The 12,660-nt window shown below is 41.9% G+C and overlaps 1 pseudogene; it reads left to right on the top strand.

Annotated features, from left to right (window-relative positions):
* The first annotated feature begins 619 nt into the window (after positions 1–619).
* LOC102873405 lies at positions 620–3,209 on the top strand (annotated as a pseudogene).
* The last annotated feature ends 9,451 nt before the right edge of the window (positions 3,210–12,660 follow it).

Here is a 12,660-nt window from a genome sequence, read left to right as displayed (position 1 = left end):
TCTGTAACCTCGTATGTTTGACTTTTATGTGAATCTGGCTTCCATAGTACCGATTCTAACAAATTTGATCTGATTGGTGTTCTTCCTGTTGTTTTTGTCCACAGTCATTCTTACACTTCTGTTAATTTCTGTGGCATAAACCTGGTCATTGGCTGTCTCTTAGAGGATTTGATACTTTCTTGTTTTTGTTGTTAGGTGGTGTTGAGTTAACTACATCGAGGCTCTGTGAATAACATGTCTGGACCTTGCTCTATCTGGCACCTTCCTCACAGTGTCCACCATCCTCAAGTCCATTGTTATAGTCACTTTGTCCATTCACCTTGTTGAGGGGCTGCCTCTGCCTTTCTTTCTCTGACCCCCCCCCCACCATTCCCAGCATGATGTCTTTCTTAGCCATCATTTATCACATCTTTCCTGACTCTATCTTTTCACTGCATCATGGCTTTTGTTTGCTCAGACCTGTTTATTACTGGTTTCTGCTTACTCATGAGGTCTGAGTAATGCCTTCATTGTGTATTTCAGTTTCTATTCTCATTAAAGTATACTTTCCTTCTTTCTCCAATTCTGATGATTAAAAGAAAAAAAATGGGCACTCAGAGTACTCGTAACTACCACCGAGATGCCGAAGGCGCCCAAGCAGCAGCCGCCGGAACCGGAGTGGATCTGGGACGGAGATAGCACGAGTCCCCCAGAAAAAGTGGTGAAGAAAGGGAAGAAGGACAAGAAGACCAAAAAGACATTCTTTGAAGAGCTGGAAGTAGAAGATAAACAAGCTGAGGAAGAAGAGAAAGCACTCAAGGAGAAGGAGCAGCAGCAGCAACAACAGCAACAGCAACAACAACAGCAGCAAAAAAAGAAGCGAGACACTCGGAAAGGCAAGCAGAAAAAGGATGTGGACGATGATGGAGAAGAGAAAGAACTCATGGAACGTCTTAAAAAACTCTTAGTTCCAGCAAGTGATGAGGAGGATGAGGTACCTGCTACAGTACCTCGAGGAGGGAAGAAAAGCAAGAGTGGTAATGCTTTTGCAGCCTTGATTCAGGATCAGAGTCAGGAAGAGGAGGAGGAGGAAGAAAAACGTCCTCCCAAGCCTGCCAAGCCAGAAAAGAATCGGATCAATAAGGCAGTATCTGAGGAAAAACAGCCTGGGCTCAAAGGCAAAAAGGGAAAGGAAGAAAAGCCAAAGGGGAAGGCCAAGCTTCAAAATAAATTTGCTGCTCTGGACAGTGGAGAGGAGGATGAAGAAGAAATTGTGAAATAGAAGGAACCACCCAAACAGGGGAAGGAGAAAGGCAAGAAAGCAGAAAAGAATTTGGAGGAAGAGATGGAAGATGAGGAAGACAAGGGAGAACCTAAGGCACATGATCCTTATGCTCAGCTTAGCAAAAAAGAGAAGAAAAAACTGAAGAAACAGATGGACTATGAGCGCCAGGTAGCTTCATTAAAAGCAGTCAATGCAGCAGAAAATGACTTCTCTGTGTCTCAAGCAGATGTGTCCTCTCGCCAAGCTATGTTAGAAAATGCCTCTGACATCATGCTGGAGAAGTTCAGCATCTCAGCCCATGGCAAGGAGTTATTCATCAACGCAGACCTGTATATTGTTGCTGGCCGCCGCTATGGACTGGTGGGACCCAATGGCAAGGGCAAGACCACACTCCTCAAGCACATTGCCAACCGAGCTCTGAGCATCCCTCCCAACATCGACGTGTTGCTGTGTGAACAGGAGGTGGTAGCGGATGAAACACCAGCAGTGCAGGCCGTGCTTCGAGCTGACACCAAACGATTGAAGCTGCTGGAAGAGGAGCGGCGACTTCAGGGACAGCTGGAACGGGGGGATGACACAGCTGCTGAGAGGCTTGAGAAGGTCTATGAGGAGTTAAGGGTCACAGGGGCGGCAGCTGCAGAGGCTAAAGCACGACGTATCCTGGCTGGTCTAGGCTTCGATCCTGAAATGCAGAACCGACACACACAGAAGTTCTCTGGAGGTTGGCGCATGCGTGTGTCTCTGGCCAGGGCACTGTTCATGGAGCCCACACTGCTGATGCTGGATGAGCCCACTAACCAACTGGACCTCAATGCTGTCATCTGGCTCAATAACTACCTCCAGGGCTGGCGGAAGACATTACTGATCGTCTCCTATGACCAAGGCTTCTTGGATGATGTTTGCACAGATATTATCCATCTTGATGCCCAGAGACTCCACTACTATAGAGGCAATTACATGACCTTCAAGAAGATGTACCAGCAGAAGCAGAAGGAACTGCTAAAGCAGTATGAGAAACAGGAAAAGAAGCTGAAGGAGCTGAAGGCGGGTGGCAAGTCCATCAAGCAGGCAGAAAAGCAAACAAAGGAAGCCCTGACTCGAAAGCAGCAGAAGTGCCGACGGAAAAACCAGGATGAAGAGTCCCAGGAGGCTCCTGAGCTCCTGAAGCGCCCCAAGGAGTACACTGTGCGCTTCACCTTCCCAGACCCCCCCACCCCTCAGCCCCCCTGTGCTGGGCCTGCTTGGTGTGACATTTGGCTATGACGGACAGAAGCCACTCTTTAAGAACCTGGACTTTGGCATTGACATGGATTCAAGGGGAAGAGTACCCTGCTTTTGCTGCTGACAGGCAAGTTTGACACCGACTCGTGGAGAAATGAGAAAGAACCACCGGCTGAAAATTGGCTTCTTCAACCAGCAGTATGCGGAGCAGCTGCGCATGGAGGAGACACCCACCGAGTACCTGCAGCGAGGCTTCAACCTGCCCTATCAGGATGCCCGGAAGTGCCTGGGCCGCTTCGGTTTGGAGAGTCACGCCCACACCATCCAAATCTGCAAACTCTCTGGTGGGCAGAAAGCCCGAGTTGTGTTTGCAGAACTGGCCTGTCGGGAGCCTGATGTTCTTATCTTGGATGAGCCTACCAATAACTTGGATATAGAGTCTATTGACGCTCTAGGAGAGGCCATCAATGAATATAAGGGTGCGGTGATTGTCGTCAGCCATGATGCCCGACTCATCACAGAAACTAACTGCCAGCTGTGGGTGGTAGAGGAGCAAAGCGTCAGCCAGATTGATGGCGACTTTGAGGACTACAAGCGGGAAGTGCTGGAGGCCCTGGGTGAGGTCATGGTGAACCGACCCGAGAATGAGCATTTCTTCCTGGAGGTCCTCAAGAGAAAAGCTTGCGCGGCCTGGCAGTCCCTTGTCTCCCTGTCAGCACTCTGAAACCTGCCCAGCAATCACTCGAGCCTGTGAAAAGGAAGCATTTGTTGTTTTGATGCGACCAGTCTACCACTATGATTGCTTTCCTTTCCTTAAAAGACTTCTCTCTTCAGATAACTGAGCTGACTTTATTCTTGACATCCCTGTGTATGAACAGAGGTGACTTTATTTAGTGTGGGGTTCTGTCTTGCCAAGGTTTTATGGCCGACAGTCCCTGACATCCCTTTAACATCCCTCAGAAGACTTGACTCTGACTCTGCTTAAAGCTTCAGGCCCAGCTGCTTGCCCCCTGAGTGGTGCTGTTCCCGGTGGGTTTAGTGCTGACTCACTGATACAAATGGAACAGTTATTGCACTACATAACTGGAGGCAGCTGTTGAGGCCTATGCTGTCTCCAGCCCAGAATTTGGTGCCTACAGTCTATCTGTTGGGGATAGGACAGGGATGCTGGTGAACTTCTGTTTACAAGAGGAAAGAATAAAAGAAAGAGGAGTTGCTGCCACCTGTCACTGGAAAAAAAAGAAGAAAAATGTTATTGGTATAGTTAATTATGGTTATGGGGGGGCAGGGAGAACATTTTTAATGGAAAGACATGCTATAGGCTAACCTATAGATCCAGTCCTCAGATCTCTTGATGGAGTTCATTATTCAGCAAGCTGTGGCCAAGACTGCAGGCAGAGAAATGATAGTAGATATTGAATGTGGTCTTCTCTGTTTAAGGATTTCTATCAGGTTGCTTATCTGTGGAAAGCAGTGGCAGAGAAGTTCAATATCAGTTGCCAAAATCAAGTCAGAGGTTGATTGTGGAACATATCATCAATTACTCACATGTAAGTTTAAAACGAAATTGAAGGAAAGGAAATGAAATCTGTGAGAGCCGAAATACAACTTTGAGTTTAACCCATCTAAATATTGAACGCTAATTACTGAAGACCAGACAAGTTGTGGTATGACATTAAGGACTTCATCTAAGAAGAAAGTAAGTTTAAACTCAACTCATTGCTATTAAGTAAAAATTGACTCATAGCTCACTCTCCAGTGGGTTTTTGGGTGGAGATTACCTATCCTGGTGGATTAGAACTGCTAAAGAGACACCACTTTTTATCCTTCTATTTTTACAATAATGGTCTTATGCAGTATTTGTCTTTATGAGACTGAGTTCACCCAGTATCATGCTCACTACACTCTCTCAAGTTATAAAGTATTTTACAAATACTTACTTTATTTTTTTTACAAAATCAGTATTTCTTAGTGCTTCATAGTAATTGGATCACTCATAATTTGCTACTAAGAAAACAAGATGGTATAGCCACTCTGGAAAGCTTTGTGAAAATGTCTTTAAAAATGAAACATAAACCAACCCAATAATGACACTCCTGGGCACTTATAATAGAGAAAAAAAGCAAAATCAGTGCAGAAATATCTATAACAGCTTTATTCTTTGTAGATTCAAACTGAAAATAACACAGATATATTTCAATGAGCGAGCAGTTAAACAGACCATTGTGTATCCATAGTAAAGAATTCTACCCTTTAGCAAAAAAGAAAGAATTGCCAGTACATTTTAAAAAATAAAGTCTTCAAAGAATTATGTTGAGTGAAAAAAAAGAAAAAGTTTAGATATTGTATGTTTGATTTCTAGGTTATTCTTGAATAACAAAATTAAGGAAATGGAGAACAAACTGAGGGTGGGGGGGAGTACCAAGGTCAGGATGGGAAACTATGAGGGAGGTAGACATAGTTATGAAAGGATATAATAAGAGATCCTTAGGGTGATGGAACTATTAGGTATTAATTTCAATATTCTACCTGTAGTACTATATTACAGTTTTATAAACTGTTGAAAGGAACTGATGAAAGGTAATCTGTGTTATTTTTTACTACAGTTATCTGAAAATTAAAAGTTTAATTAAAAATACATCTCCTTGAATTTTAAAATAATCTAGGTGGATTGATTCAGTGACTGGGTTAATCGGGATGGGAGTGTCAGAGACAGTGCAATTGGCACAGGACAGAGCAGAGTTTAGGGTTGTACATAGGGTCACTATGAGTCGCAAGCGACTCAATGGCATATAACAACAACAACTAGAGCTTTGATCTCTCTAGGCTTGTGGCAAGAAACTGCGCTGCAATCCCAAAGGCATATGGTTTGAATCTACCAGCTGCTCGCCAAGATAAAGGTGAACAATCTCCTCCCATGTGATTACTGCCTCTGAAACCCCACCGGATAGTCAGCTATGGGTCAATTCCAACTCAAAGGCACATAACAACAACAGAGTGCATTTAACTATAACTACTTTGTTTGAGGGAAAAGATAAAAACATCATTAAAATGTAATTATTGATTGTGAAAATGCATCTCAATTTCAGAATGTCAAAATATAAAAAAGTATCTTAGAAACAGCAAAGAAAAAGCACAAATGGAGATGTTTACTTGCATAGTTTTGCATATCAGAAATTGGACACAGTATGGAGGAAAACACACTAAAATAATAATTATCTCTAAACGGCAGTAATATCTGAATTTTCTCATCTTTCAACAGTGACCACATATTGCTGGTGTAATTTTAAAAGCACATCCTATTTTTAAAGGCACAGGGTGAGATGACCATTCAGCTGAGGATATTATCAGGAGAGGCTCAGCTGAGAAAGCTGTCATCTCTAAGGATTGGAGAACAGAAGGGAAGGGGTGGCAGGAGCTGCCTCCAGTGCTGCCACCCTTTCACCAGCTGAGACAGAGAGTGGGGTTACCAGTCAACCAGTGCTCAGATCTTGGAGGAATTATCATGGAGGACCCTGAAATACAGAAAGTGTTCTTGTGTTTTGTCCTCAGATCAGGTGAGATAGCTGGTCAATCTTTAAAATAACACTTCTTTTACAAAAGCTACCTTATGGCAAGCAAGCAGGGTTGTGTCATCTGTATAACGCAGATTGTTGATGACTCTTCCACCAATCGTGACACCACACTTCTCCTCATAGAGCCCAGCCTCTCCAATAATCTGGTCTGCAAACAGGTTGAAAAGGTATGGAGATAGGGCACATCCCTGGTATACGCCTTTCCCAATTTTGAACTATGCAGTGTTTCCTTGCTCTGTTCTGACGACTGCCTCTTGGTCCAAGTATAGGTTTCGCATTAGCACAATCAAGTGCTCTAGGAGTCTCATTCTTCTCAGAGTCAGCCACAGTTTGTTATGATCCACACAGTCAAAAACCTTTGCATAATCAACGAAACACAGATATACATTCCTCTGGTATTCCCTGCTTTCTGCAGACTCCAACATGGATTTAGGCTCAATGTCAAGAAGACAAAGATTCTCAACACTGGACCAATTGGCAGCATCAGGATGGATGATGAAAAGATTGAGATGGTTGACAGCTTTAGTTTGCTTGTCTCCACAGTCAACACTCTTGGCACCAGTAGTCAGGAAATTAAAAGACAATTGTGATGGGAAAGTCAGCTGTTAGAGACCTCTCCAAAGTACTGAAGAGCAATGGTGTCTCTCTGGAGACTAAGGTGCATCTGATACATGCCATGGTCTTTGCTATCATTTGTTATGCATCAGAGAGTTGGACAATTACCAAGGAGGATAGAAGGAGAATTGATGCCTTTGAGCTTTGGTGCTGGAGAAGAGTATTGAGGGTACCATGGACTGCTAGGAAAACAAACAGATTCATCCTGGAAAGGATTAAACAGGGCGGCTCCTTGGAGGCAAGGATTCTGAGGCTCCATGTAACATACTTAGGACGTTTAGTAAGGAGGGACCGGTCCTTGGAGAAGGACATCATGCTTGGTAGGGTGGAGGGACAGCACAGGAGGGGAAGACGCTCTATGAGGTGGATTGATTCAGTGACTGGGGTAATTGGGATAGGTGTGTCAGAGACAGTACAATTGGCACAGGACAGAGCAGGGTTTAGGGCTGTTGTACATAGGGTCGCTATGAGTTGCAAGTGACTCGACGAAACATAACAACAACAACACCACCTTATGGCACTTAACAACAACCACCAGCACCTTAAAGGAGGTCTTGGATGCTTGCAAACAAAACAGTCCGATTCACCCAGGACACCTATTGCCTCTGAGTGTGCTAGCCCAGGCTCTCCCCCTGCATTTTCTTTCACTATGTTGACTCATGATAGTCTTTTCATTTGGCAGTTGAGCCGTCCAAGAGTTTTAATCACTGCTGCTTTACAATGTCACAATGCTTTTAAATTCAGGAAAAGGAAGTTCTGCAGCATTACTTTTTCTTCCTCCTAGAAGATTGACATCTTTGTATGCTTCTTTTAATATGCATTTTACTATTATATTGTTAAATTCTATTCTAGAAAATTCATAATAATATTTCATTCAACAGCAAGGCACTAAATCTATTAATTACTATGGAGGATATTGTCTCATTTGTTTAGTCTTTTCAGTTGTGAACAAGAATAGCTGGCTGTCTAGTCTGATTTCATTTTATTAGGTCACTAAGCTTTTAGAGTTTTCTTATAGTTCTTGTTAGGTTGACATTAATATATTTAATAGGGTCTTAGCTGTGAAAGAGGTTGCTTATTGAACTTTCTTTTCTGGCTGTTTATTGCCACAACTTTTTTTTTGCCACAACTCTTTTGAAATCTTTTTTATGTTTCTTGCTGGTCACACATGTGAGGAAATGAGGCATTACCCAGTGTGAGACATAGTGTGTAGCAGAGATGGATTTGCTTTGTCTGCTCCCTCTTGCATGTTTGTATCTCTTGTGTACAACATTTGATTAATATTTGACTCTTGTGTGTCACATGGGCTATGTTCCTTTAGAGTTTTCCTCTTTGAATAAGTCAAATTAATTGACAGAATGCATAGCCTTAAACCGATGAAGACATAGACAACATAGACTTTTGCTTTCAACAACTGTCATTTTTAAGAATTAGTCCTTCCTGGGCTGGAGCTCTAATGATGTGGTATTAAATGCTTGGTTACTGGCAAATAGAAAAATGGCTTTGTCGAAGAAAGTCTAGGTAAACTACTGCTTTAAAAATTGCAACTCCATTATGTAGTTCTATTTCTTCCTATAGGACCATTGGTTTGGAATCTACTCAGTGGCAACCAGTTTGGTTTGGGCTGCTTTAGAAGATGCAAAATTCTAGTGGTTAACATGATATATTATTAAGAATATGTTTTCATATAATTGTTTAAGGATCAATCTAAACTTTACCCAAAGAATTTGGTCTTTGGGCTTGGTTCCTGAGAGTGATAATAGCTCCCCAGGGCTTAGATGAGGCCTCCAGACCACACTTAGTGTTTATGTTAATAAGATGCCACTTGGAGAGGAGGAGGAGGGGAAGGTGACAGTCAGAAAGAGCGCCTGTAGACATGGGTTGAGGCAATCAATTAGGCCACGTTAGGCTCTGGACATGAAAGATCAATGGGATTTTTGGTTGGTGAAAAATATTGATACAAATAGACACTGCTTCTTGGGAACTCTCTTGATCTCACCATTTGAATCTCTTCATTTCTATCCTTTTTGCTATAAAAAACCCTATAAGTATAGTTGTTGTTGATTGCCTGCAAGTCGAGCAGGATTCAGTAACCCTCTGAACAAAAGGCCTGAAGCCCCTCTACAACAATCTACATTTATCAAAGTTCATAGAGTTTCCAGAGGAATGTTGTTTAGGAAGTGGAGACCACTCCTGCTTCCAACTCTGTCTTAAACTGGGAGTCTAACTCATTTCCATGCTCTTTACAACAGATTAAAACCACTTCTGACCTGGCACCATTCTTTCAATCTCCATTGTGCTTAAGCCCATAGTTGTAGTCACTTTGTCATTCCATCTCGTGAAGTCTTCCTCTTCTTTACTGACCCTTCACTTTTCCAAGAATGGTGTCTTTTTCCAAGGACTTGACCCTCCTGACACCACATGTAAAGTATGTGAGATAAAGTCCAACCATCCTTGCCTTGAAGAAGCACCCTGGGTGCACTTTTTCAAAGACAGGTGTGTCATTTCTTTTGGAAGTCCATGTTGTTGTTGTTGTTATGTGCCACTGAATTGCTTGTAATTCATAGCGACCCTATGTACAACAGCCCTAAACCCTGCTCTATCCTGTGCCAATCGCACTGCTCTGACACACCCACCCTGATTACCCCAGTCACTGAATCAATCCACCTCATAGTGTCTTCCCTTCCTGCACTGTCCCTCCACCCTCTCAAGCATGATGTCCCTCTCCAAGGACCGGTCTCTCCTTACAACATGTCCAAAGTATATCAGACAAAACCCTAGAATCCTTGTCTCCAAGGAACAGCCTGGTTTAACCCTTTCCAGGATGAATCTGTTTTCCTAGCAGTCCATACTCAATACTCTTCTCCAGCACCACAGCTCAAAGGCATCAATTCTCCTTCTATCCTCCTAAGTCATTGTCCAATTCCTGACTGCATAACAAGTGATTTCAAAGACCATGGCGTGTATCAGATGCACCCTAGTCTCCAGAGTGACACCATTGCTCTTCAGTAGTTTGGAGAGGTCTCTAACAGCAGACTTTCCCATTGCAATACGTCTTTTTATTTCCTGGCTACTGGTGCCAAGAGTGTTGACTGTAGAGGCAAGCAGACTCAAGTTGTTAACAATCTCAATCTCTTCACCATCCATCCTGATGCTGCCAGTTGGTCCAGTGGTGAGAATCCTTGTCTTCTTGATATTGAGCCTCAATCCATATTGAAGGCTGGGGTCCTTCAGCCTCTACAGCAAATGCTTCAGGTCCTCCTCAGTTTCAGCAGGCAGGGTTGTGTCATCTGCATAACGCAAATTGTTGATGAATCTTCCTCCAATTCTGATTTCCACATTTCTCCTCATAGAGCCCAGCCTCCCAGATAATCTGTTCTGCATATAGATTGAAAAGGTATGGGCATAGGGCACATCCCTGGCATATGCTCTTCCCAAGTTTGAACCATACAGTGTTTCCTTGCTCTGTTCTGATGACTGCCTCTTGGTCCAAGTATAGGTTTTTCATTAGCATGATCAAGTGTTCTGGGATTTCCATTCTTCTCAGTGTCAGCCACAGTTTTTTATGATCCACCCAGTCAAATGCCTTTGCAAGAGTAAAAATTCTTTTCTAACACTACAATTCAAAGTCACCAATTCTTCAGTTTTCTATGTCTTTTTTTGGTCCAATTTTCAGATGTACATGAAGCAACTGAAAATGCCATGGCTTGGGTAAAGTGTACCTCAGTCTTTAAAAGCTGGCATTTGAGGTTTTTAGTACTTTCAAGAGATTCTTGACAATGAATTTGCCCAATGCAATACATATTTTGATTTCTTGACTATTGTTTGCACGTGTATTAATTGTGAATCGAAGTAACATTAAGTCATTGACAACTTCCATTTTTTTCTCTATCATGATGCTACTTTTTAGTTGAGTTATGAAGATTTTTGTTTTCTTTTTAAAATTATTTTTATTTTACGTTGATTTGCATGCAAAATTCATATACATTGTGTTTTATTTATATATATATTGTGTATCATGTATTCATAAACACATTGTTTCATAGCATCAGTCCATACATTTTGTGTTATAAAATTAATCACAATTGATCCATGCCCACTATTACACCTTTTCAGGTTCCCACTGGATCTTTCCTAATTCCTTCAACCTCTCTCTCTGCTCACAAAGTTCTGTGACCTCAAGAGTTCTCCTCTCTCCCAACCCTGTCTTCTCTCCCCAATCCCCTTGGAACTTTTGGATACATCTTACTAAGTCCTGTGTGCATCAAAACCTTTTTTCCAACAGAGTGAAAAGAGGCCCCCAACACTTCTACTGACTGGGGAAAAACATTTAGCAATGCCATCTCACACAAAAAATTCATAACGAACATCTTCAGAATCCTACAGGGCCTCTACAAGAAAAATGCTGATAACCCTATTACAAAATGGGCAAAAGACATGCAAAGACTTTTCACTGAGGAAGACATTCAGATGGCCAAGTGACACATACAGAAATGCTCGAAATCACTGGCAATAAGAGATGCAATTCAAAACCTCAAGATACTATCTCACCCCAGTAGTGGTGACAAAGTTTAATAGGACAGCAAGCAATAAATGTTGGAAAGGATGTGGGGAAATTGGAGCTCTCATACTAGGTTGGTGGGATTGTAAAATGGTCCAACCACACTGGAAAGCAATTTGGTGTTACCTTAAAAAACCCTGAACATAGAAATTCCACATGATCCAGCTATCCCACTGCTAGGAACAAACACCAAAGAAAATAGAAATGAGACACAAACGGAGATTTGTACACCAATGTTCATAGCAGCATTATTCGCAACAGCAAGAAAGGGAAACAGACAAAATGACCATCAACAAATGAATGAATTGAGAAATTGTGGTACATTCACATGATGGAATACTATGTAGCACTCAGGAGTAGTGATTTTGAAAAATACCATATAACATGAGAGAGGTTAGAGAGCATTATGCTGAGGGAACTAACTCAATTTCATAAGGACAGATACTGTATAACACCATTATTATATTTGTTTCTTTTAATTAAGTGTTTCAAGTTCTTTTCACATTCACAAAACAGAACTGTCATCTGTATAATGCAGGTTGTTGATACATCTTCCTCCAAATCTGATACAACATTCTTTCTAATAAAATCTAACTTGAATGCTTTACTCAGTAACAGATTGAATAGGTGTAGATAAAATATACATTCCTGACACACACTTTTTATGATTTTAAACCACACAGTATTTTCTTGTTCTGTTTGAATGACTTGGTTCTTATGCAAAATAAATTAAAAAACGAAACAAAACACCCAACACATAAATTGTACCTTTCTCTTCCCCGCATTACATCCTGATTTGGTTTTGATACCTGAACACACTCTCTACGTTACCCTAACCTCCAAGTTTCTGATCTCACAATCAATTCCCCCACTGTTGCTTTGCCTCCCCCCCCTAGAATACAGTTTGAGGTCAGTGAATTATTTCAAAATGAAACCTTTCTGAACTGAGAAAGATGCAGAGAAAGTAGACAAAACCTGTGAATCTTCATGGGATTACTCCTCCATTCACAGAGCCTGTCTTGTTCTTGCTCATCCTTTGCGTCTGCCCAGGGATAACATTTCTCTCACTTTCACTACAAACTTTCATTTTGCTCTTGCACCAAGATTCAATTATTCTCATATTATTCAGCTTTTAGCCACTACTGGTAAACTTATTGAGACTCTGTCTTAGTTATCCATTGCTGCTGTCATAGAAATACCACAAATCAATGGCTTTAACAAAGAGAAATTTGTTCTTTTAGAGTTTATGAGACTACAAATCCAAACTTAGGAGACTGGTTCTAGAGAAAGGCATTCTGTCTCCATGTCTTCTGGTTATAAGAGCTTGTTGTTGTTGTTGTTGTTATGTGCCATCGAGTCGCTTGCGACTCATAGCGATCCTATGTACAACAGCCCTAAACTCCACTCTGTCCTGTGCCAATCAC

Source organism: Elephantulus edwardii, unplaced genomic scaffold, assembly GCF_000299155.1.
Source record: "Elephantulus edwardii isolate Elephantulus edwardi_28Jun2011 unplaced genomic scaffold, EleEdw1.0 scaffold00109, whole genome shotgun sequence".
In the NCBI taxonomy this organism is placed as follows: Eukaryota; Metazoa; Chordata; class Mammalia; order Macroscelidea; family Macroscelididae; genus Elephantulus; species Elephantulus edwardii.
The sequence above is the reverse complement of the archived record's forward strand: the minus strand, read 5'-3'. Positions and strand labels throughout refer to the sequence as shown.